The sequence below is a fragment of the Arachis ipaensis genome, chromosome B10 (assembly GCF_059453495.1).
Source record: "Arachis ipaensis isolate K30076 ecotype BB chromosome B10, ASM5945349v1, whole genome shotgun sequence".
Taxonomy (NCBI): domain Eukaryota; kingdom Viridiplantae; phylum Streptophyta; class Magnoliopsida; order Fabales; family Fabaceae; genus Arachis; species Arachis ipaensis.
The window spans coordinates 118,476,562-118,502,132 of NC_142435.1; the positions used below are offsets into that span (position 1 = coordinate 118,476,562).

The 25,571-nt window shown below is 37.2% G+C and overlaps 1 non-coding gene across 1 annotated transcript; it reads right to left on the minus strand.

Annotated features, from left to right (window-relative positions):
* Nucleotides 1-15,656: 15,656 nt before the first annotated feature.
* LOC148581464 (small nucleolar RNA R71) lies at nt 15,657-15,764 on the minus strand. Its single transcript, XR_015895689.1, has one exon. It is a non-coding gene; the product is annotated as a small nucleolar RNA R71 (small nucleolar RNA).
* Nucleotides 15,765-25,571: the final 9,807 nt, after the last annotated feature.

Genomic DNA, 25,571 nt, shown 5'->3' on the forward strand with positions numbered 1-25,571 from the left:
ATCATTCACAACTGTCATCATACAAGTACTCTTTAATTTGGCACATTTAATAATTGATGCTTGAGTTATACTTCTCATGCCTATTACTTGCATGCTTTTAACCTTTTGCATCTAATTACTATGAATTGCCTTTTTGCTCTTCATTGATGTCTTACCTACTTGTTGTAGCTACCATGTATTTAAGCTATTATCTTTTCTTTGTCATTCATTATCACTTGGAATTTTCTCCCGCCGGTTTGGAATTATATATATTTAACATTCTTCCTCTTTCTTTCTTCCTTAGGCATGGGTACGAAGAAAGGAAAAGAGAAGGCCACTGACAAGACACCAGCAAGGAGAGAAACCAAGAAAACACCGGCTAAGGCACCCCCGTCTACCAGTGTCAAGCCGCCAACAAAGTGAGTAAAAAGGATCATTAAAGTTGATGAAGCAGGGAAAGCCTTTCCCGCACGGGACTCCACACGGTTCACTAACCGTTATTGCGAACAGATGTTCCCCATCCTAGCTGAGAGGAACTACAACAATGAGCATCTGCTCATTGTCCCAACACACTTTGTTGATTTTGTGGAGCCCCGAATTGAGAGGAGACAGTGGGGATTTTTGAGGAGGCAGCCACGGGAGGCCAACTTATCATGGGTAGATGAATTCTACTCCAACTTCTACACACCTACCCTGCAGACTGTCTATGTTCGTCAGAAGCAAGTCCCTGTCTCCGAGAGTGCCATACAGAGAGTACTGAATCTTCCACCTAGTCCAGAGGGATTGGATGCATATCAAGAAGCCTCTCTTAAGCGCCAGATGTATCAGTTCGATTGGGATAGCGTCCTTGGAGTTATAGCCCAACCTGGCAGTACCTGGATCTATGGGCAGCATCGGTCAAAACCCAAGAGCATCTCAGCCCAGTCACTCACCTTGGAGGCTCGCGTGTGGGCACAGATTATGTCCCACTATATCTTTCCGAGCACTCACGAGTCGACCTTTACAGCAGACATGGCTGTTCTCATCTAGTGCATCCTGACAGAGCAACTTCTTAACCTGCCCTGACACATCCGGCAAGCAATGAGACACGTACAGATAGCGGGTAACCTGCCTTTCCCTACATTGGTTTCAGAGTTAGTCTCTGCAGCGGGTGTGTCCTATCGGGCAGGAGACACGAAGGTCATGATCCCTAGGACCGACCAGTATGTCCCGAATAGGAAGTACATCAGGCCACCAGTCGCTTCTGCGAGCCGGCCTGCAGGCCCATCTTTGGATACTCCTCCTTCTTCTACTCCACCATCATCCACACCACAAGCACCATCCATCCATCAGATGTTCCTTCAGATCCTTGAGAGGTTCGACCAGCAAGACCGGCGGATGGAGTAAATGGAGCGCCGTAATAAGCGCTGATACAACTATCTGAAAGACCTCATAGTTGGTACCCACCCACCTCCAGAACAGAAGGACACCCCGGACTCTCCTTCACCCAGCAACACAGGGAGCCATGGCAAACCAGACAGCGGAGGCGATGCTTCCAGCCCTACCTTGCTCCTTACTAATGGCACGGTCCTTAAGTGTGAGGAGGTCAGTCCTTGACTTCCGGAGGTAATTTCTCTCTCTTAACATCAACATTTAACTTTTTCTTTTGTTAGGTAGGATAGATTGCATGATAATAGTTGCTTGCATGTATGTTTTGCTTGGTTGAAGTAATAAATTTCTTTTTCAAGACCCTTTTTATAGCATTTCACTAATTTAAATTTGTGTTAAATTTGTTTGAAGATTTTAAATTGGAACATAGTTTTTGAGCTAAGAACACACAACCTGTGACATTTTGAGCTTAATTATATGGTTACATTATTTAACCATAAATTTTATTCTTGTGTGTTTTCTTCTCTATAATTGCAATCTATAGTTTGTTCCATTCTATATGTCCATTGTTTAGTGTATTTACATGCATACATATGATTGGGGTCATTAATTATTATTAGCTCACTTATCCCAAATAGCTTACCACTTCAATTACCCTTGTTTGCCACTTTGAGCTTTTTAATCCCCATTTGTTCTGTATTTTACCACATCACTAGCCTTAAGAAGAAAAACAATTAATTATCCCATTGAATCTTTGGTTAGCTGAAGATAGAGATTGTGTGTCAACTAAGTGTGGGGAAATTGTGGGAACATGGGTTGATAAGAAAGTATTGTATTTTATTAACAAAAATATTAGATATTTGGGTGCATACTCATGTGAAACCAGAAAAATCATATGCATTGATATGTTATGTTTGCTTTCATCTTTACCAAAAAAAAAATTAAATTACAAAATAAATAAATAAATATGGGATAAAATTACCCCAATGCTAAGTTTAATAAAAGATCAATGCATATGTGGTGAAATTAAAGAAAACTTGATACATGAGTATGTGAAATACACAAAAGTGAGATTATGGGTAGCTAGGCATGATTTTAGAATTATATATAGTGTCTCTGTGTGTGTAGGTGAGAACTTAGGTTAGTCAAAGATTCATATTATAGCTCACTTGGCCATACATATATCCTCACCCTTACCTTAGCTCCATTACAACCTTGAAAAGACCTCATGATGTTTGCATTGGTATACTAAATATTTGTTGATTGGTTAGATGAAGAACAAGGTTTTAGAAAGCATGACTAGAGAAGAGTAGAGTGAATTAACCCTAGACACTTGAGCGATTAGAGTGCATATATACTACCAGTGAGGGTTCAATGCTTGATTCTATGTTCCCTGTTGTCATGAGCTACCTTCTTACAAGTTTACTTGTCTTTATTTGTGTGATTTGAATTAGTGAAATCTGATTTATGTTTGTCTTGGAGAACTTGTTTACTTTTAACCAAGTAGATAGAAACATCTTAGCATATAGTTGCATTCACATACATAGATTGTATAACATGAGTCTTTCTTTCCCCCATTTATTCTTTTGATCTCCTTGAGCTTAGCATGAGAAAATGATAATGTTTAAGTGTGGGGAGATTGATAAACCACTATTTTATGGTTTATCTTGTGCTCAATTGAGTGGTTTTTATCATGTCTTTGCACCCTTATTCATACAATTTGCATAATTTTACAATTCCTTCCCAATTTTCTTCTATGGTTGAAAACTTGCTTCCTAAGCCTTTAAATTGTGTATTTTAATTCCCCTTTTTACCATTCGATGCCGTGATCCGTGCGTTAAGTGTTTTCAGGCTGTATAGGGCATGAATGACTTAGAGGATGGAGAGGAAGCTTGCAAAAATGGAAGGAGCACAAGAAATAAAGGAGATAACCAGCGAGGATCGACGCGCACGCATGGCTCACGCGTGCGCGTGACTTGGAGCTTTCCACAGTGATGCGTACCCGTATTTGACGCGTACACGTGAAAAGCGAATTGGCATGGTGACACGTGCGCGTATCTGACGCGTACGCGTGACTGACGCGTACGCGTGACTGACGTGTACGCGTGACGTCCGCCACGTGCAAAAATCTCAGAAGACGCTGGGGGCGATTTTGGGCTGAGTTTGGAACCAGTTTTCGGCCCAAAAACACAAACTAGAGCCCGGGGACAAGCAGAGACTCAAGACACATTCACATTTACATAGTTTTTAGTTTTTAGTTTTGAATCTTGGAGAGAAAATACTACTTCCTCTAGGGTTCTTCACATTCATAGATTTCTAGTTTTATGCTTTTGATTTGGATATTGAGAAGAGTTACTACCTCCGTTGAAGTTTCTATCATTCTAGTTTGTTTCTTTATTCCCTTACTCTTTTAATCACCCATTAACCCTGTTCAGATATTACATATGAATATCTATGGTTTTGGAATTTATTAATGCAAAGAATTATTTTTACCTTTAATTAATTTTTTGTTATTATTTTTATTTGAATTTCCATGTCTTCTTTGCTTCCCCTTTTATCGTTTATGAAAATGGCATTCATGTTAATGGAGTAGACTCCTAACTTGACTTGGGAGTTGATTAACAGGAGACCCTTAAGTTGGAATACTCAAGTGTCAATTTTAATTGGAAGTTGTTGGCTAACTCTCTAGTCACTAACGCTAATCCTTCCATAGGAGAGGATTAGGACTTGTGAATCAGAGTTAGCTCAATTACTTGACTTTTCTTTATTCGGTAAAGGTTAACTAAGTAAAAACAACAACCTCTTACTATCATACTTGAGAAAAATCCAACAAGGATAGAACTTCCAATTAATCTTCTCCTGGTCAAGGCTTTTATTTTAATTATATAAATTCTATCGTCAATTTTCATTACTTTAATTTATAATCATTTATTTTTCTGTTCTCCAACTCTAAAATTTCTCGGAAAATTCTTGATCAATAAATTACCCTCTTTTGTCAACTCGTTGGGAGACGACCTGGGAATTCTAATCCAAGAAATTTATTCTCAATTTGTGACAATTCTTTCTAAATTGATAAGTGGAGTTTTTGTCGGTTAAGAACTGTACTCACAATGTTATTTCTATATCAAATTCTTAATCAGCAATTTTCTGCCCGTCACCAACGATGTTGTGAATCTGATTTTCTGGATGAATCCGGCATTGATGAGCTTCTTGGTTTCTTCTAGAGAGGCTTGTTTTCGGTCATGGCCGAGATTCCGCTTTTTCGGTGCTATAGGTCAGACAGACAGATCTAATGCCAGCCTGTGGAATATGATGGATGGATCGGTGCCTGGCATATCAGCTGGGGTCCAAGCAAACAGGTCGGCATTTTGTTATAAAAATGCTCGGTATAAGGCCTTGTCTTCGGAGCTTAATGTGGAACCGACGTAAGTAAACTCGTCCGAGCTTTCTGCAAAATAAATTTTATCCAAATCTTCTGTTGGGGTTGGTCGTTCGAGGGTCCCTGCCCTGGGATCAAGGTCGGCCAGGGCTGGTAGGTCGCCTTGGTTGCCGATGTTGTGCACATGAGTGTGTATGTTTTGGTTAGGTCTTTTAAAACTGTTGTTGTAGCATTCTCTGGCTTCTCGGGCATCACTATAAATAGTTGCAATTGTGTTATCCTGCAAAGGAAACTTAACACAGAGATGAATTGTAGAAACAATGGCCCCAAACCTATTTAAGAAAGATCGGCCAAGTATCAAATTGTAAGGACTAAAATAGTCAACAACTAAATATTGAATATCTAAAGTTTTTGATAAGGGAACCTCACCGAGTGTGGTGTGTAACCACACAGAGCCCATAAACGGGACTCTCTCACCTGAGAAACCAACCAGGTCTCCAGTGGAAGGTTGAAGGGTGTTGCTGCTCAGTTTCATCTTCTGGAATGTGGAGTAAAAGAGGACATCGGCACTGCTCCCGGGGTCTAGTAAAACCTTATTGACTATGAGGTGTCTGAGCTGTAGGGAAATCACGACCGAGTCGTCTAGATTTGTTACGTTGGTGTTATGGTCGGATGTCTAGAATGTTATCTGAGGAGAGTGTGGAGGTGCATGCTATTGATTTTGATCGACTTCTATGGAAAGCATAGCTCGGTAAGATCGCTTTCTTGCCAAGCTTGTGGCTCCTCCACCTGCAAAACCTCCAGAAATACAGTTAATAATACGTCTTGGTTGGTCGGGAGAATTGGTGTTCAGTCGATCTTTATCTCGGCCATGTTGTGTTGCCAAGCTTTGGTCACCAGAGTAGGGTGCGCGTCGTTGTATGTGGCCGCCGATGTACTTGTCGAGGTGACCTTGCCGAGCTAACCGCTCCAGAAGGTCTTTGGCAATGACACACTCGTCAGTGGTATGTCTGTATTTTTTATGAAAAGAGCAGTATTTTGATCTATCTGTGCCTTTCAAATCTGGATAGCTGCCGGCTTTTTTGGGTGGCTTGATCAACTTTGAATTTAAGATCTCCTAGATGATGTCGTCATGCTTGGTGTTGAACTGGGTGTAAGAATCATATCGGGGAGTTGGTTTGAAGTTTTTCCTGTTGTCTCGTTTTTTGTCGTCGTCTCTGTGTAGTGGTTTTTCTGTTTTCCTAGCTTGTCGGAGTTATTCAATGTCAATTTGACATTTCGCCTTTTCACGAAACTCGGCCATAGTTTTAGGTTTGGCTACGGCAATGGTCTCTTGGAATTTTCCAGGTCGAAGTCCACTTTTTATTGCGTGCAGTTCCACCTCGGGGTGGAGGTCGGGTATACTCATGGCTATTTTTGTGAAGTGTATCATGTAGTCTCTGAGGCTTTCATGTTGGCCTTGTTTGATTGTATTCAGGTAGTCCGAGTCATGTAGGTAGATGGCTGATCCAGCAAAATGCTCCTCGAAGGGCTTTGATAGATCTCGAAAATAAGAAATAGAACCTGCAGGCAAAGAGCAAAACCAATCAAGTGTAGGACCATCTAAGTAAGATGGAAAACAATGACATAAAACTTTATCAGATGCACCGTTTACTATCATTATGGAGGTGAACTTTTTGATGTATTTCTTTGGATCACCCAGCCCATCATAGGGGGTCAGAGTGGTCGACAGAGTGAATCTTCTAGGCAACACAAAATTCATCACCTCAGCCGTGAGCGGCCCAGGGGAGCTTTCTAGGTTGTCATCCTCATCTTCTGGTCGAGCTTCCTCATTATGCACGGGTTGCTCCTCTTCGTGCCGAGCAGTTTCAGAGACATGCGTCGGCCCTAACTGATGCATGGCTTCTTCCGTTCGTTTTTGTCGATTGTTGTTGTTTTCGATTCGGGTATTATTTAAATTGGCTATCTGATTTTCCATTCTCTGGTTCTCTTCGGCCATGCATTGGTTGGCTTGTCATAACTCGGTCACCATCTGAAGGAGCTCAGATGGTATGGGTGGAAGTCGTTCAGCCATGGCTCCAAGCGAGAACGTCGAGGCCGATGATATATGGAAAGAATTATATTCTTGGCCCCACGGTGGGCACCAATTGTTCCTGTGTAGATACCTGAAGGGGGAGCTCAGCTTCTGAGAGTTGGCGTCGAGTTATTATCTTTGGTGCCGATCTTTAAGCATTGGGAAAGTCCGAGCTTCACTCCGGGGGAGATGTCCAATCGCGGAGAGCGTGGGCAAGAAACAAGAGGGGAGTGTACCTGCAAAGGCACTTCGAATCTTAAGTCGGTATTGAGAATTCAATGTGTTTTTAGGATAGAAGATCGTACCTTTTATAAGTGAGAGTACAAAGGTTGGTTACCTTTGTGGTTTATTGTCTGAATTGAAGGGTAATAATAAGGGTGTAACGGACGATGATATAGATCGAACATTTTGACTGTTGGACGTAGTCTGTTGGGCTTATATAACACCGAGCTATAATGTAAATTTGCCGAATTTGTAACTCATAATGTCGAGTTATTACGTCGAATTTGTAACATTCGGATAAAAAATATAATTAAAAACACTTAATTGTTAAGGTCAAAGAAGCTGAAGGGAGTAACAAAGAGAAGGAGAGTTAGTTAGGGCCCGTTTGGGAAACTCTAGAAGTAGCTTTTTTTAACTTTTGACTTATAAAAAGTAGTAGTATTAATGTCGGTGCAATTTTCAAAACCAAATTGCAACTTTCTAAGAAGCTATTTTGGAGCTTATAGAGAAGTTAAAAAAAATGACTTCTCTCATAATACTTCTACTTTTCATTACATTTCTTTAAAACAAGCACTTTTAGAGTTAAAAATCCAAACACAAAATAACTTATTTATAAGTTACTTTTAACAGAGTCATTTATTGTTTAAGTTATTTTATCAAAAGGAGCTTAATTAAGTTAGTTACCCAAACTAGGCCTTAGAGTTATATGATCAATTGAGAACTTAGTTAGTCTTTATGTATATAAAATAGAAGGGTGTAGCTCACCATGCATATAAGAGAGCATACACTAATTTAATAATTCAGATCTAATAAGAGCATTTATTTATATTCTTTCACTTTTTTTTTTTTTTTGTTAATTTTGCTGATTTTTTGATCCTACAATCCTGTTCTTCAAAAACACTGAGCTACAATAATCTTGATATGATATCAAGAGCATCACGTTCATCGCCATGGCCATAATCCTTGCAAATGCTTCTTCCTCCAAATTAAATGCTACTACCAATCCTCACAGATAAATTTGATAAAAACAATTTTAGTACACAACGGCAATCTATAATCATCATTGTTGAAAGCAAAAACCTAGGAGATCATTTTAAGGTGGAAAAAATTACAACACAATATACTACTTCAAAAGATCTATTAAAATCTATATGAGTTGAATTCGAAACCTACAAAGAATGGAAATTCAAGATTTTTCACTCATGACATGGATGTTAGTTTCAATGAACACAAATTTCAAGAACAAAGTGGTCCAGTGCAAATTCTTTTGTGAAATATGGATTACGATAAAAAGTTCTTCTCTACTTTAGCAAGAGTAAGCGTTAGGGTCTAAAATCTCAACTAAAGTAAGTTAAACTCACAATATCTATCACTGATTATTGCTCGAATCAGGAATTTAGTTGATTCCCCTTATTCTGAAGATGATCATGTGCAAACTATTCTTGATGGATTAACTGAAGAATATCAAGATTTTCATTTCTTCAGTTATGTGCAAAATGGAAAAGTGTTCAATCATTGAAACAGAATCATTCTTGCTTGCGTATGAAGACATGATCAATTGGTACAAGAAACCTTCTCATGTTATCCCTCTTGCAAACTTTTCACAAACTTTTGTTTCCTGTAGTCAAAATTTACAAAGAAATATAAACTTTTGTTTCCTGTTCCTTTAACTATGTAATTGGTATCTTAATTCTAGTGCTAGCCATCATGTTACAGTATAACCGAGAAATCTCCTTCAAATAGCTGAGAATCAAACAAGTTCTAACCAATTCTAACAATTTAGTATTTTTGAATTTTGGTCGCATCATTGTTATGTACGTGATTAGGTTATCAAGACTTATCTTTTATAAGGAGTTGTTAGAAATGGAATTTATGTTTTTCCTTTTTTGGAATGTTCTTAGTCAGTTTGTGCAAAATATAAACTCATTTATTTGAGCACCACAAATACTGATTGGACCTGATAGAGTATAATTTGAATTTTGCGCTAACTTTATTTAACAAACCCGCACTTAATACTATATATATATAATATTGAAGAGATTCAAACCAACTTTTTTTATACACAAGTATTTTATACTGCTAAGTTAGACATTTAATTTGCTTATAACATATAAGTTTTGTAATTTTAGATAGACTATGATGATTGTGTTATATTTAATTTTATTAAGATGGACCTAATTTTATAATTTTATATTATTAGCATATTTATAAAATATATGAAAAGACTAAATATTGTATTTGATTTGAAAATAAATTTTTTTTTTGGATAAAATTGATTAAGGTAGTGGAGAGATTTGGAATTTTGGGAAGAGTTTGGATTAAAAGGTTTTAAATTTGTAAGTATGATATATGATAGAATTTTGAAAAAAAAAATTATATAGACAAATAGAATTACAGTGGAGTTTAAACTCTAAGGTAGCGTTTGGTGGAAAGACAGAGACAGAAAGACTGAGACTGAGAGACAGAGACTAAGAGACAGAGATTGAAATAAATCTCAGTATTCTATTTGGTGTAAAGTGGGAGACAGAAATTGAAACAAGAATAAAACTCTAATTTAATTTGTACAAAAGGTAAAATTAGAATTAATTAATTGAAATGAGGATATTTTAGGTATAAAATGTTATTAAAGTTTTAGTCTCCATATCTATATATTTTAGTCTCCTGTGTCCCTACTTTTTGGAGGTACTGAAATACTGAAATTTTAGAGACAGAGACAGAAATTTTAGTGCCAGTCTCTGAACCAACAAACATAATACTGAGTCTCAGTCTCCCAATCTCTGTCTCAGTACCTCAAAACAAACGCTACCTAAGCTACTCAATCCAATTTTACCTTTATCACTAATATGGTGATTGGTTTTAACTTAAAAACATATGTTGATTCTATAATTTTTTTTTACATGATAATAAATGTGTTTATGATATTTTTAATTCTCTCTTGTGATAATGATAATATATTTATAAAAGTTTAACGACTTTATCAGTTTATTTATTAAAAAAAGTTATATACAGATTACCTACAATATTATTTTCTCTTCCTTTTTATCTTGAAAACCTACATCACTATCTTCACATTAATCTCATAAATATCGAGCTAATTAAATCTCAAAGTGATCCCTGAAATTATACTCCAGACTTAAAATAATCACTGAAATTAATAATTACCCATATTTATCCAAAATCGTCCTTTAAGCATTTTCCGTTAATAGACACCGTCGAAAGACTGATGTAGACTCGTCTTTGACATACTGGCCAAGTAACGACTGGCTGATGTAGATTAGTAAATTTTTTGTAACAATTTGATCCTTGAATCAAATTTAAAAATCCTAATCCCTAAATTTAAATATCACTCTCTGAAATTCCTCCCTCTTTTCTTTTCTCTTCTCTTACCTTCTCTTCTCCATCTTCAAAGCCAAACAATATTTTTTTAGTATGCAACAACCACCTAAGAATGCAACATAAGTACAAGCACCATTTCATGGATAAAATATCGATGGATATCAGTGGCTAAAAGAAGGAGAAGTTTAATTTTGGCCTCTTTTTTCTTTGCTTGATTAATCTTGGAGTTGGATGGAACTTCTAGAATTTGTAGTGCTGCCTCAGGAGAAAAATAGGAGATTATTTTATTTTTCTCTTGTCGAAGAAGGAGCCAAAACAGAGATATGTGCAAGGTATATTTTCTTGAAGTATAGCTAGATAGAATAATCAGTAGATAATTTTGTTTTGTCTCCTAAAGTGTAGAACCAGATACAGAGAAGAGAAAGAGAAGTGGCACAGAGATATATCCTGGTTCAGCTACTTAGTACAATGTAACCTACATCCAGTCTCCATCACAACAATGACAGAATTTCACTATCTTTGAACAAGATTACAATCACCCATCTTTCCTAGGATTCTACCCAATCCTATCTGGGATAAATCCAGTTTCTAACCCAAACTAGACTTGACTGAAACTCACCTTAGCTTTCAACAGCAAAGTGCTCACATAACTTACAAGGGAATCCCCTTAGGATAATGACAATAAAACAGAAAAACTTACAAAGAATTTTTTAAATAAACATTGGCTTTTTTCCAAGTCTAACTCTCTTGCCTTTTTTCTCTCAATGACTTTTTCATACATTTCTCATTGTTATGCCTTTTACCATTGAAATCAAAAAAAGACTAGACTGAGAAAATAAGATATTCAATAAGAACCATGAAGGAGAAGAATGAATAGCTCAATGAGCTATGAAAACCCAAACTTTGTGCTTTTTCTCCTTACATCAATCCTTAGTTGTTCACCCCTTTAATAGAGGAGTGAAGCTTCCAAAGCTTGAAACTTTTCTTCAGCACATGTTTGACTTTTTCTCCCAAAATCAAAAGTAGCAGTGACGTTACAGAAGAGAAATAAAGTAGAGTCAGTAACTGAATCATACATGCATCCTTACCTTCTATCTTCTCTTTCAACCTTTTTTAAATTTTTTTCTTAAATCGGAACCGTGCATTATTACTTTGACTCCAACATTGATTTTTGAATGTTGATTCTTGAATGTTGATTTACAGCAGAGTGTTGATGAGCGGATAATTTATACGCTTTTTGGCATTGTTTTTACATAGTTTTTAGTATGATTTAGTTAGTTTTTAATATATATTTATTAGTTTTTAAATAAAATTCATATTTCTGGACTTTACTATGAGTTTGTGTGTTTTTCTGTGATTTTAGGTAATTTCTGGTTGAAATTGAGGGACTTGAGCAAAAATCAGATTCAGAGGCTGAAGAAGGACTGCAGATGTTGTTGGATTCTGACCTCCCTGCACTCAAAGTAGATTTTCTGGAGCTACAAGAGTTCGAATGGCGCGCTCTTAATTGTGTTGGAAAGTAGACATCCAGGGCTTTCCAGCAATATATAATAGTCCATACTTTGCTCGAGTTTAGATGACGCAAACTGGCATTCAACGCCAGCTCTCTGCCCTATTCTGCAGTTAAACGTCAGAAACAGGTTGCAAAGCAGAGTTAAACACCAGAAACAGGTTACAAACTAGTGTTTAACTCCAAGGAAGATCTCTACACGTGAAAGCTTCAATGCTCAGCCCAAGCACACACCAAGTGGGCCCCGAAAGTGGATCTCTGCATCATTTACTTATTTCTATAAACCCTAGTAACTAGTTTAGTATAAATAGGACTTTTTACTATTGTATTTACATCTTCAGATCATCTTTTGATCATGTTTTGATGATTGAACCCTCTTTAGGAGGCTGGCCATTCGGCCATGCCTGGACCATTATCACTTATATATTTTCAACGGTAGAGTTTCTACACACCATAGATTAAGGTGTGGAGCTCTACTGTTCCTCATGAATTAATGCAAAGTACCACTATTTTTCTATTCAACTCAAGTCTATTTCTTCTCTAAGATATTCATTCGCACACAAGAACATGATGAATGTGATGATTATGTGACGCTCATCATCATTCTCAACCCATGAACGCGTGCCTGACAAACACTTCCGTTCTACATGTAAACAAGCTTGAATATGTATCTCTTAGCCTTCTGATCTATGATCAGAGTCTTCGTGGTATAGGCTAGAATTATTGGCGGCCATTCTTGAGATCCGGAAAGTCTAAACCTTGTCTATGGTATTCCGAGTAGGATCCGGGAAGGAATGGCTGTGATGAGCTTCAAACTCGCGAGTGCTGGGTGTAGTGACAGACGCAAAAGGATTACTGAATCCTATTCCAGCAGGATCGAGAACCGACAGATGATTAGCCGTGCGGTGACAGCGCATCTTGGACCATTTTCACTGAGAGGACGGGAAGTAGCCATTGACAACGGTGATGCCCTACATATAGCTTACCATGGAAAGGAGTATGAAGGATTGGATGAAAGCAGTAGGAAAGCAGAGGTTCAGAAGGAATAAAGGCATCTCCATACGCTTATCTGAAATTCTCACCAATGAATTACATAAGTATCTCTATCTTTATTTTACATTTTATTTATCTTTTCATTATTAAAACTCCATAACCATTAGAATCTGCCTGACTGAGATTTACAAGGTGACCATAGCTTGCTTCAAGCCGACAATCTCCGTGGGATCGACCCTTACTCACGTAAGATTTATTACTTGGACGACCCAGTGCACTTGCTGGTTAGTTGTGCGAAGTTGTGACAAAGAACTAAAATTATGAACGTGCGTATTAAGTTTTTGACGCCGTTACCAAGGAATGAACGATCACGATTTCGCATACCAAGTTTTTGGCGCCGTTGCCGGGGATTGTTCGAGTTTGGACAACTGACGGTTCATCTTGTTACTCAGATTAGGTAATTTTATTTTAATTTTAAGCTTTTTGTTTTTATTAATTTTATTTTCGAAAAAATTTTCAAAAAAAAAATTAAAATAAATTATTCTATGTTCTTCAGAATTTTTAAGAATGAATTCTAGAGTTTCTTCATGATCTGTTGGAGCCTGGCTGGCTGTCAAGCCATGTCTAAATTTTTGGATTGAGGCTTCCACTTATCATGACAAGAGCCTTGGACTCTCATCTAATCAGCTGTTATATGCCTGATTTGTATCTGCTGAAGCTTGACTGACCATTGGCCATGTCTAGTGTTTTGGACTGGAGCTTTCACTGAAAGCTTAGCTGGCTAGTGAGCCATGTCTAATTCCTGGACCGGAGCTTTAGACTAATATTTCATGATTCCTGGAATTCTCATTAAAAATTTTGAAATCTTTATTTTTCTTTTTTTCCAAATAATTTTCAAAAAATAAAAAAATTTAATAAAATCATAAAAAAAAAACAAAAATAATTTTGTGTTTCTTGTTTGAGTCTTGTGTCAATTTTTAAGTTTGGTGTCAATTGCATCTTTTTAATTGTTCTTTAACTTTCGAAACCCATACATGCTGTTCTTCATGATCTTCAAGTTGTTCTTGACAAGTCTTCTTATTTGATCTTCATATTTTCTTGTTTTGTGTCTTTTCTTGTTTTTCATATGCATTTTCAATTTGTTAGTGTCTCAACATTAAAAATTTTTAAGTTTGGTGTCTTGCATGTTTTTCTTTTCTTAAAAATTTTCAAAAATAAGTTCTTGGTGTTCATCTTGACATTCAAAGTGTTCTTGGTGTTCATCTTGACATTCAAAGCGTTCTTGCATGCATCATGTGTTTTGATCTTGAATTCTCATGTTTTAAGTCTTTTCATTGTTTTTCTCTTGCATCCTTAAAAATTCAAAAATCAAAAAAATATCTTTCCCTTTTTCTTCTCATAAATTTTAGAAAATTTGAGTTGACTTTTTCAAAACTTTTTAAAATTTAGTTGTTTCTTATGAGTCAAATCAAATTTTCAATTTAAAAATTCTATCTTTTTCAAATCTTTTTCAAAAATCAAATCTTTTTCTTATTTCCATTTCATATTTTCGAAATTAATGCTAACAATTAATGTGATTGATTCAAAAAATTTTAGTTTGTTACTTACCTAATAAGAAAGGTTCAATCTTTAAATTTTAAAATAATATCTTTTTGTTTCTTATTAGCCAAGTAATCAACTTTAATTTTCAAAATCAAATCTTTTTAAATTTCTTTTTCAAATATTTTTCAAAATAAGTTTCAATCACATCTTTTTCAAAATCAATTTCAAAATCTTTTGTAACTTCTTTTCTAACTTCTTATCTTTTCAAAAATTGATTTTCAAATCTTTTTCAATTAACTACTTGACTTTTTGTTTGATTTTAAAAGTTTACTATTTCAATCATATCTTTTTCAAAACTACCTAACTAAATCTCTTTCTAATTTTCAAAAATCACCTTCCTCTTTTTCAAAATTCCTTTTTAATTAACTAATTGTTTTAACTTTTAATTTAATTTCATCTTTTTTTAAATTTTTGAATTTTAATTTTAATTTTAAATTAAAAACAAAAATATTTTTCTTTTCTTTTCAATTATTTTCAAAAATTCTTCTCTCTCATCTCCTTCTAATTATTTATTTATCTACTAACACTTCTCTTCCTCTTAAAAATTCGAACCCTCTCCCTCTTTCTGTGTTCGAATTTCTTTTCTTCTTCTACTCACATAAAGGAATCTCTATACTGTGACATAGAGGGTTCCTCTTCTTTTCTGTTTTCTTCTTTTTCATATGAGCAAGAACAAGGATAAGAACATTCTTGTTGAAGCTGATCCTGAACCTGAAAGGACTCTAAAGAGGAAGCTAAGAGAAGCTAAAGCACAACTCTCTGGAGAAAATCTGACAGAAATTTTCGAAAAAGAAGGAGACATGGCCAAAAATAATAACAATGCAAGGAAGATACTTGGTAACTTTACTGCACCAAATTCTAATTTACATGGAAGAAGCATCTCAATCCCTGCCATTGGAGCAAACAATTTTGAGCTAAAGCCTCAATTAGTTTCTCTGATGTAACAGAACTGTAAGTTCCATGGACTTCCATCAGAAGATCTTTTTCAATTCTTAACTGAATTCTTGCAGATCTGTGATACTGTTAAGACCAATGGGGTTGATCCCGAGGTCTACAGGTTTATGCTTTTCCCATTTGCTGTAAGAGAAAGAGCTAAAATATGGTTGGACTCTCAACCTAAAGATAGCCTGAACTCTTGGGATAAGCTGGTCACGGCTTTCTTAGCCAAGTTCTTTCCTCCTCAAAAGCTTAGCAAGCTTAGAGTGGATGTTCAAACCTTCAAACAGAAAGAAGGTGAATCCCTCTATGAAGCTTGGGAGAGATATAAGCAACTGACCAAAAAGTGTCCTTCTGACATGCTTTCAGAATGGACCATCCTGGATATATTCTATGATGGTCTGTCTAAGCTATCAAAGATGTCATTGGACCATTCTACAGGTGGGTCTATTCACCTAAAGAAAACGCCTGCAGAAGCTCAGGAACTCATTGACATAGTTGCAAATAACCAGTTCATGTATACTTCTGAAAGGAATCCTGTGAGTAATGGGATGCCTCAGAGGAAGAGAGTTCTTGAAATTGATACTCTGAATGCCATATTGGCTCAGAATAAAATATTGACTCAGCAAGTCAATATGATTTCTCAGAGTCTGAATGGATTGCAAGCTGCATCCAACAGTACTCAAGAGGCATCTTCTGAAGAAGAAGCTTATGATCCTGAGAACCCTGCAATAGCAGAGGTGAATTACATGGGAGAACCCTATGGAAACATCTATAATCCCTCATGGAGAAATCATCCAAATTTCTCATGGAAGGATCAACAAAAGCCTCAACAAGGCTTTAATAATGGTGGAAGAAACAGGTTTAGCAATAGCAAGCCTTTTCCATCATCCACTCAGCAACAGATAGAGAATTCTGAGCAGAATCTATCTAGCTTAGCAAATATAGTCTCTGATCTATCTAAGGCCACTTTAAGTTTCATGAATGAAACAAGGTCCTCCATTAGAAATTTGGAGGCACAAGTGGGCCAGCTGAGTAAAAGGGTCACTGAAACTCCTCCTAGTACTCTCCCAAGCAATACAGAAGAGAATCCAAAAAGAGAGTGCAAGGCCATAACCTTACTTGGTGTGGCTGAATCCAGAGAGGAGGAGAAGGACGTGAATCCTAGTGAGGAAGACCTCTTGGGATGCTCAGTGACCAATAAGGAGTTTCCCTTTGAGGAACCAAAGGAATCTGAGGCTCATCTAGAGACTATAGAGATTCCATTGAACCTCCTTTTACCATTCATGAGCTCTAATAAGTATTCATCCTCTGAAGAGGATGAAGACATTACTGAAGAGCAAGTTGCTAAATACCTTGGTGCAATCATGAAGCTGAATGTCAAATTATTTGGTAATGAGACTTGGGAAGATGAACCTCCCTTGCTCACCAATGAACTGAATGCATTGGATAGGCATAAATTACCTCAAAAGAAATAGGATCCTGGTAAATTCCTAATTCCCTGTAACATAGGCACCATGACCTTTGAGAAGGCTCTGTGTGACCTGGGGTTAGGAATAAACTTAATGCCACTCTCTGTAATGGAGAAACTTGGGATCTTTGAGGTGTAAGCTGCCAGAATCTCATTAGAGATGGCAGACAACTCAAGAAAACAGGCTTATGGACAAGTAGAGAATGTGTTAGTAAAGGTTGAAGGCCTTTACATCCCTGCTGATTTCATAATCCTAGACACTGGGAAGGATGAGGATGAATCCATCATCCTTGGAAGACCCTTCCTAGCCACAGCAAAAGTTGTGATTGATGTAGACAGAGGAGAGTTGGTCCTTCAACTGAATGAGGATTATCTTGTGTTTAAGACTCAAGGTTCTCCTTCTGTAACCATGGAGAGGAAGCATGAAAAGCTTCTCTCACTACAGAGTCAACCAAAACCCCCACAGTCAAACTTTAAGTTTGGTGTTGGGAGGCCACAACCAAACTCCAAGTTTGGTGTTGAACCCTCATATTCAAACTCTAAGTTTGGTGTTGGGAGGTCCCAACAATGCTCTGAACATCTGTGAGGCTCCATGAAAGCTCACTGTCAAGCTATTGACATTAAAGAAGCGCTTGTTGGGAGGCAACCCAATGTTATTTAATTATATCTATTTATTTTCTATCGTTATTTTATGTTTTTTTTAGGTTGATGATCATGTGGAGTCACAAAAACTACTGAAAAATCAAAAACAGAATGAAAAATAACATTAAAAATAGCTCACCCTGGAGGAAGAACTTACTGGCGTTTAAATGCCAGTAAGAAGCATCAAAATGGCATTTAACGCCAGAAAGAAGCATCAAGCTGGCGTTAAATGCCAGAAACAAGCACCAGACTGGCGTTTAACGCCAGAACAGAGCATGGAAGTGGCGTTAAACGCCAGAAACAAGCACCAGACTGGCGTTTAACGCCAGAACAGAGCATGGAAGTGGCGTTAAACGCTAGAAACAAACAGCAAGCTGGCGTTTAACACCAGACATGCATTCTAAGGGCATTTTACACGCCTAATTGGAGTAGGGATGTTAAGTCCTTGACCCCACAGGATCTCCACCTTTTCTTCTCTCCTCTGCACACCTTTTCATAACTCTCTTCCCCAAATACCCTTCATTAATCACCTCAATCACTCTTCCCATCACCTCTTCACCACTCACATCCATCCTCTCTTCCCCAAAAACCCCACCTACCTCCAAAATTCAAACTCTTTTCCCTCCCACCCAACCCTAATGGCCGAACCATAAACCTTCTCCCACTCCTATATAAACCCCTCATTCCTTCTTCATTTTCACACATTACAACCACCACTTCTCCCCCTTGGCCAAATCACCTTCTCCCTCCATCTCCTCCATTTTCTTCTTCTTCTACTACTTTCTTTCTTCTTTTGCTCAGGGACAAGCAAACCTTTTAAGTTTGGTGTGGTAAAAGCATTGCTTTTTGTTTTTCCATAACCATTAATGGCACCTAAGGCCAGAGAAACCTCTAGAAAGAGGAAAGGGAAGGAAAAAGCTTCCACCTCTGAGTCATGGAAGATGGAGAGATTCATCTCAAAAGCTCATCACTAAGAAAAGGATGGAGAAAACAAGAGATCATGGGCCTCAACAAGAGCAGGAGGAAATTCCTCACCATGAAATCTCTGAGATGCCTCAAGGGATGCACTTCCCTCCACAGAACTATTGGGAGCAAATCAACACTTCCCTAAGAGAATTAAGCTCCAACATGGGACAACTAAGGATGGAGCACCAAGAGCACTCCATCATCCTCCATGAGATTAGAGAAGATCAAAGAGCTATGGGAGAAGAACAACAAAGACAAGGAAGGGACATAGAGGAGCTCAAGAGCACCATTGGTTCTTCATGAAGAGGAAGACGCCACCCTCACTAAGGTAGACCCGTTCCTTAATCTCCTTGTTCTTATTTTCCTGTTTTTTGTTTACTATGCTTTATGTTTTATTTATGTTTGTGTCTTTACTATATGATCATTAGTGTTTAAGTGTCTATGTCTTAAAGCTATGAATGTCCTATGAATCCATCACCTCTCTTAAATGAAAACTGTTCTAAAAACAAAAGAACAAGAAGTACATGGTTTCGAATTCATCCTTGAAGCTAGTTTAATTATTTTGATGTGGTGACAATACTTTTTGTTTTCTGAATGAATGCTTGAACAGTGCATATGTCTTTTGATATTGTGGTTTATGAATGTTAAATATGTTGGCTCTTGAAAGAATGATGAAAAGGAGAAATGTTATTTGATAATCTGAAAAATCATAAAATTGATTCTTGAAGCAAGAAAAATCAGTGAATACAAAATCTTGCGAAAAAAAAAAGAGAAAAGAAAAATGGCAAAAAAAAAAGGAAGAAAAAGAAAAAGCAAGCAGAAAAAGCTAAAAGCTCTTTAAACCAAAAGGCAAGAGCAAAAAGCCAATAGCCCTTAAAACCAAAAGGCAAGGGTAATTAAAAGGATCCAAGGCTTTGAGCATCAGTGGATAGGAGGGCCTAAAGGAATAAAATCCTGGTCTAAGTGGCTAAACCAAGCTGTCCCTAACCATGTGCTTGTGGCGTGAAGGTGTCAAGTGAAAACCTGAGACTGAGCGGTTAAAGTCGAGGTCCAAAGAAAAAACAGAGTGTGCTTAAGAACCCTGGACATCTCTAATTGGAGACTCTAGCAAAGCTGAGTCACAATCTGAAAAGGTTCACCCAGTTATGTGTCTGTGGCATTTATGTATCTGGTGGTAATACTGGAAAACAAAGTGCTTAGGGCCACAGCCAAGACTCATAAAGTAGCTGTGTTCAAGAATCAACATACTGAACTAGGAGAATTAATAACACTATCTAAATTCTAAGTTCCTATAGGTGCCAATCATTCTGAACTTCAATGGATAAAGTGAGATGCCAAAACTATTCAAGAGGCAAAAAGCTACTAGTCCCGCTCATCTGATTGGAGCTAAGTTTCATTGATATTTTGGAATTTATAGTATATTCTCTTCTTTTTATCCTATTTGATTTTCAGTTGCTTGGGGACAAGTAACAATTTAAGTTTGGTGTTGTGATGAGCGGATAATTTATACGCTTTTTGGCATTGTTTTTACATAGTTTTTAGTATGATTTAGTTAGTTTTTAATATATTTTTATTAGTTTTTAAATAAAAATTACATTTCTGGACTTTACTATGAGTTTGTGTGTTTTTTTGTGATTTCAGATAATTTCTGGCTGAAATTGAGGGACTTGAGCAAAAATCAGATTCAGAGGTTGAAGAAAGACTGCATATGCTGTTGGATTCTGACCTCCCTGCACTCAAAGTAGATTTTCTGGAGCTACAAGAGTCTGAATGGTGCGCTCTTAATTGCGTTAGAAAGTAGACATCCAGGGATTTCCAGCAATATATAATAGTCCATACTTTGCTTGAGTTTAGATAACGCAAACTGGCGTTCAACGCCAGCTCTCTGCCCTATTCTGGAGTTAAACGCCAGAAACAGGTTGCAAAGCAGAGTTAAACACCAGAAACAAGTTACAAACTGGCGTTTAACTCCAAGGAAGACCTCTAGACGTGAAAGCTTCAATGCTCAGCCCAAGTACACACCAAGTGGGCCCCAGAAGTGGATCTCTGCATCATTTACTCATTTCTGTAAACCCTAGTAACTAGTTTAGTATAAATAGGACTTTTTACTATTGTATTTACATCTTCGGATCATCTTTAGATCATGTTTTGATGATTGAACCCTCTTTGGGAGGCTGGCCATTCGGCCATGCCTGGACCATTATCACTTATGTATTTTCAACGGTAGAGTTTCTACACACCATAGATTAAGGTGTGGAGCTCTGCTGTTCATTATGAATTAATGCAAAGTACTATTGTTTTTCTATTCAACTCAAACCTATTTCTTCTCTAAGATATTCATTCGCACACAAGAACTTGATGGATGTGATGATTATGTGACACTCATCATCATTCTCAACCCATGAATGCGTGCCTGACAAACACTTCCATTCTACATGTAAACAAGCTTGAATGTGTATCTCTTAGCCTCATGATCTACGATCAGAGTCTTCGTGGTATAGGCTAGAATTATTGGCTGCCATTCTTGAGATCCGGAAAGTCTAAACCTTGTCTGTGGTATTCCGAGTAGAATCCGGGAAGGGATGGCTGTGACGAGCTTCAAACTCGCGAGTGCTGGGCGTAGTGACAGACGCAAAAGGATTACTGAATCCTATTCCAGCAGGATCGAGAACCGACAGATGATTAGCCGTGCGGTGACAGCGCATCTTGGACCATTTTCACTGAGAGGACGGGAAGTAGCCATTGACAACGGTGATGCCCTACATACAGCTTGCCATGGAAAGGAGTATGAAGGATTAGATGAAAGCAGTAGGAAAGCAGAGGTTTAGAAGGAATAAAGGCATCTCCATACGCTTATCTGAAATTCTCACCAATGAATTACATAAGTATCTCTATCTTTATTTTACGTTTTATTTATCTTTTCATTATTAAAACTCCATAACCATTTGAATCCGCTTGACTGAGATTTACAAGGTGACCATAACTTGCTTCAAGCCGACAATCTCCGTGGGATCGACCCTTACTCACGTAAGGTTTATTACATGGACGACCCAGTGCACTTGCTGGTTAGTTGTGCGAAGTTGTGACAAAGAACTAAAATTATGAACGTGCGTATTAAGTTTTTGACACCGTTACCAAGGAATGAACGATCACGATTTCGCATACCACCAGTTTGGATCACCTAACTGCTATGCTTGTGGAGAACTTGGACATATTGCCAAGGATTGTCCGAAGAGATCTACTCGAAATTCAGTCAGAACCCAACAACAAGGACGAGTGTTTTCTATCACTATTGATGATGTTGTGCAATGGAACACCCTCATTCAAGGTCAGTGTTATGTCAAGAATCGATTTCTAACTGTGTTGTATGATTCGGGTGCATCGCATTCTTTATTTCTCTAACTTTTGCTCACGAGTTAGGATTATATTTCTTTAAATTGAATTTTCACTTGATTGTTCATACACCTGCATCCCAAAATGCTTTGACCAGTTTAATGTACCTGTAAGTACCACATTCTATTAGGAATAGGACTTTTATACATGATCTAATCTGTTTGCCTCTATGTGGTTTAGAAGTTATTTTAGGATTAGATTGGTTATCTAAGTATCATGTTTTCCTTGACTATTTTAAAAGAACTGCTGTTATTCCGTCTGATAGTTTAGATATTAAACCATTTCTGCCCCACACCTTATATCTGAATTCTGTAAGAGTTAGCTTAGGCGGGAGTGATTGTGAGGGGTACGTTCTGTTAGCGGCTAGCTCGAGTGATAGTGAATTAAGCTTAGAACAAATCCGAATGGTGAAGGAATTTCCTGATGTTTTCTTGGATAACATACCTGAGTTTCCTCCTCAGCGAGAGATAGAATTCAGCATTGATCTAGTACCTGGAACCGGACCAATTTCCATAGCACCATACCAGATGTCACCATTGCTTGCAGAGCTGAAGAAGCTGTGAGACAGGATCGTAGTGGCCTATGGAGGTACAAGAACAGAATTTGTGTGCCTAACTCTGGAGAATTGTGACAAAAGATTCTTACTGAAGCTCACCAAAGTAGATTTTCTATGCATCCTGGAGTGACAAAGATGTATCAAGATTTGAAGCAAATATTCTGGTGGCCAGGCTTAAAGAAAGAGGTAGCTAATTATGTCTTAAAATGTTTAACCTGCCAGAAGGTGAAGGTGGAACATCAGAAGCCATCAAGAACCCTACAACCCTTAGAAATACCACAATGAAAATGGGAGCAGATCACTATGGATTTTATCACGAGATTGCCAAGAACCTCAACAGGACGTAATGCCATTTGGGTGATTGTGGACAGGTTGCCAAAATCGGCATGCTTCTTTCTGATTCGAGTTGACTATACTTTAGAAAGGCTGGAATGAATATATATATTCAAGAAATTGTACGACTACATGGGATACCTTTGTAAATTGTTTCAGATCGAGTTTCGAGGTTTACTACTGGATTTTGGAGAGCTTTTCAGAAAGCGTTGGAAACAGAGTTGCACACGAGTATAGCATACCATCCTCAGATAGACGGACAATCAGAGCAGACAATCCAGACGTTAGAAGACATGTTACGATCAAGTATGATAGACAACCAAAGCAGCTGGGATAAGTATTTGTTGTTGGTCGAATTCGTCTACAACAACAGCTTCCAATAAAGTATCGGGATGGCACCATATTGAGCTCTCTATGGAAGAAGATGTCAGACACCATTGTGTTGGAATGACGATGGAGAAGCTAGTGTCTTAGGTCCAGACTTAGTGTAAAAAACTACTGAGAAGATAAAGGAGATTCGTCGGAAGATCCAGACAGCACAAAGCCGTCAAAAGAGCTATGCCGATAATAGACGTAGACCCTTAGAGTTTAGTGATGGAAACCATGTCTTTCTAAAAGTAACTTCGATTACTGGAATAGGTAGAGCCCTTAAAACTAAAAGGCTTAACCCGCAATACATAGAACCTTTCCAAACACTTAAAAGAGTCGGTCTAGTAGCTTATCAAATAGCCCTTCCTCCTTATTTATCAAACCTTCATGATATTTTTCATGTCTCGCAACTTAAGAAATATGTTCCCGATGAGAGTCACGTTTTACAACCAGAAACAGTACAGTTATGAAATGATTTGACATATCAAGCATCACCAGTTCAGATCGTAGAAAGAAGTGATAAGCAGCTAAGAGGCAAGACTGTTCGCTTAGTCAAAGTAGCATGGGAACCAAGAGGAGAAGAAGAGCACACTTGGGAACTGGAAGATAAGATGAAATCTGATTACCCGCATCTATTCCCAGGTAACTAAAATTTTGAGGGCAAAATTTTCTTTTAGGAGGGTAGAATGTAACAACCCTGATTTTCGAGTACATGAGATCTTTTCTGAAAGTACGAATTTCTCCGAAAGATCAGTAAAGGGAACACCTCTGTTATATCATCAAGCATCTCAATCCTCATTATCATTATGTCATCCTTAAGCTAGAACCTTTTCTGAGGCAAGCTCGATAATGCAGTCACGAAGAACCTAGTTTTTGAACCGTATCGGTTAAGAGTTTTGATTCTAGTTTTCGTAAATAGTCTCAGTTTGACAAACGGGACTCGATTTATGAGAGAAGAGAGATAATAGGATGATATTATCATTATATTAGTATTAGAATCTTCTTGAATGATATTATAAGGTTACCTGGTCTATTTTAGTTAAAAACAGAAAATCGATTTAACCAGGTTTACGGTTTACTGGTGCAGCTTAGCACCAGCACTCTCTGATGACTTTAGCAATGCTAAGGCCTCATCATATATGTTCTATTCTCATAATAAATATGTTACTAGTGTCATTTATACTAGTAGCTCAGAAAATAATTTTTAGAGATGTTTTTACGAGTGTTCCAATACATCTAGTTTTAGTAGTTATACACCTGAGATATTTTAATATTATTTTAACCCACCTCCAAGCCAACCAATCACAACTCACCTTACACCCCCAAGACCTCCAAGGCTGTCTCATTTCATCATTTTGGCCGAAAATAACAAGAGAGAAAAGAGAGAAACTTTCATGAACACTTAATCTTCAAAGCTTGATTTCTTCTGAACTAAAACTCTAATCAAAACTCCGATTTCACCAAAATGATCCTCTCTTCTTCCTCTACATAACCATGTGACTTATCAAGTCTGGAAATAAGGTGAGATGGCTGTCTCCCTCCCTCTTCAATTTGGTTTTCAAAGAAACATGCTTAAACAAGTGTTTTCTTGATGTTCTTCCTTAGATCTCTTGCTTAGCTTGACTTGTGGGCCAAAGATCTTTGATTTCCTGCACATTTAAGGTGAGGATAACCTTCCTAAGATGCTGCTGAAGTTTGTTTAGTTGATGGTTTAGAGTTTTAAAGTTGTTCTTGATGTGTTTTAGGAGGAAAAAGTGCTTTAAGAACACTTCAAAGAGTAACCGGATTTGGAGGAGCAAATCAAGGTAGGATTTGACGAATTTAATCTTGATTAATTGTGTTTGAGTTGTGTGATTATGATATGGTTTGGCTGTGCTTGAAATTGATTGTTTGTATGAGTAATTCTTGTTGAAATTTTGGTGAAAATTTGATTAAATTTGATGAAATTCAAGCTATGAATGTGTGTTCTTGTGGCTGCTGGAAAACAAAACCCTAGAGCTTAAATTGGGGTTCAATTTGTGTTAAAATCATGTAGAAAAGATGGGATTTTAGTGGCTGGGAATTTATTTTGAATTTTGGTAAAAATCGGTTGTTGAAAAGACTGAAAAACGGGTAAAAACAGAGAAAGAATCTGAAGAATATACGAAGAACACTTTGAGTGTGGTGAAGAACATTGAAGAACACCTTTTAGATCTTAGAAAGGGTATGGAAGTAAATATTTTGGTGTTTGAGGGGTTATTTTGTAATTTCTGAAAGTTAGGGTGGTTAAAGTAGAAATATTAAAAGTTACGAGTGGTAAAAAGTGAATTTATAAAGTAAAAGGTTAAAAGAAGGTAATTTTCGAAAATATATTAATAAAATAATAAATAATAATATTTAATTAAAAATAATATTTTAATAAAAATAATAAAATAATGTGAAAAAGGCAGTTTTCTGTAAAAG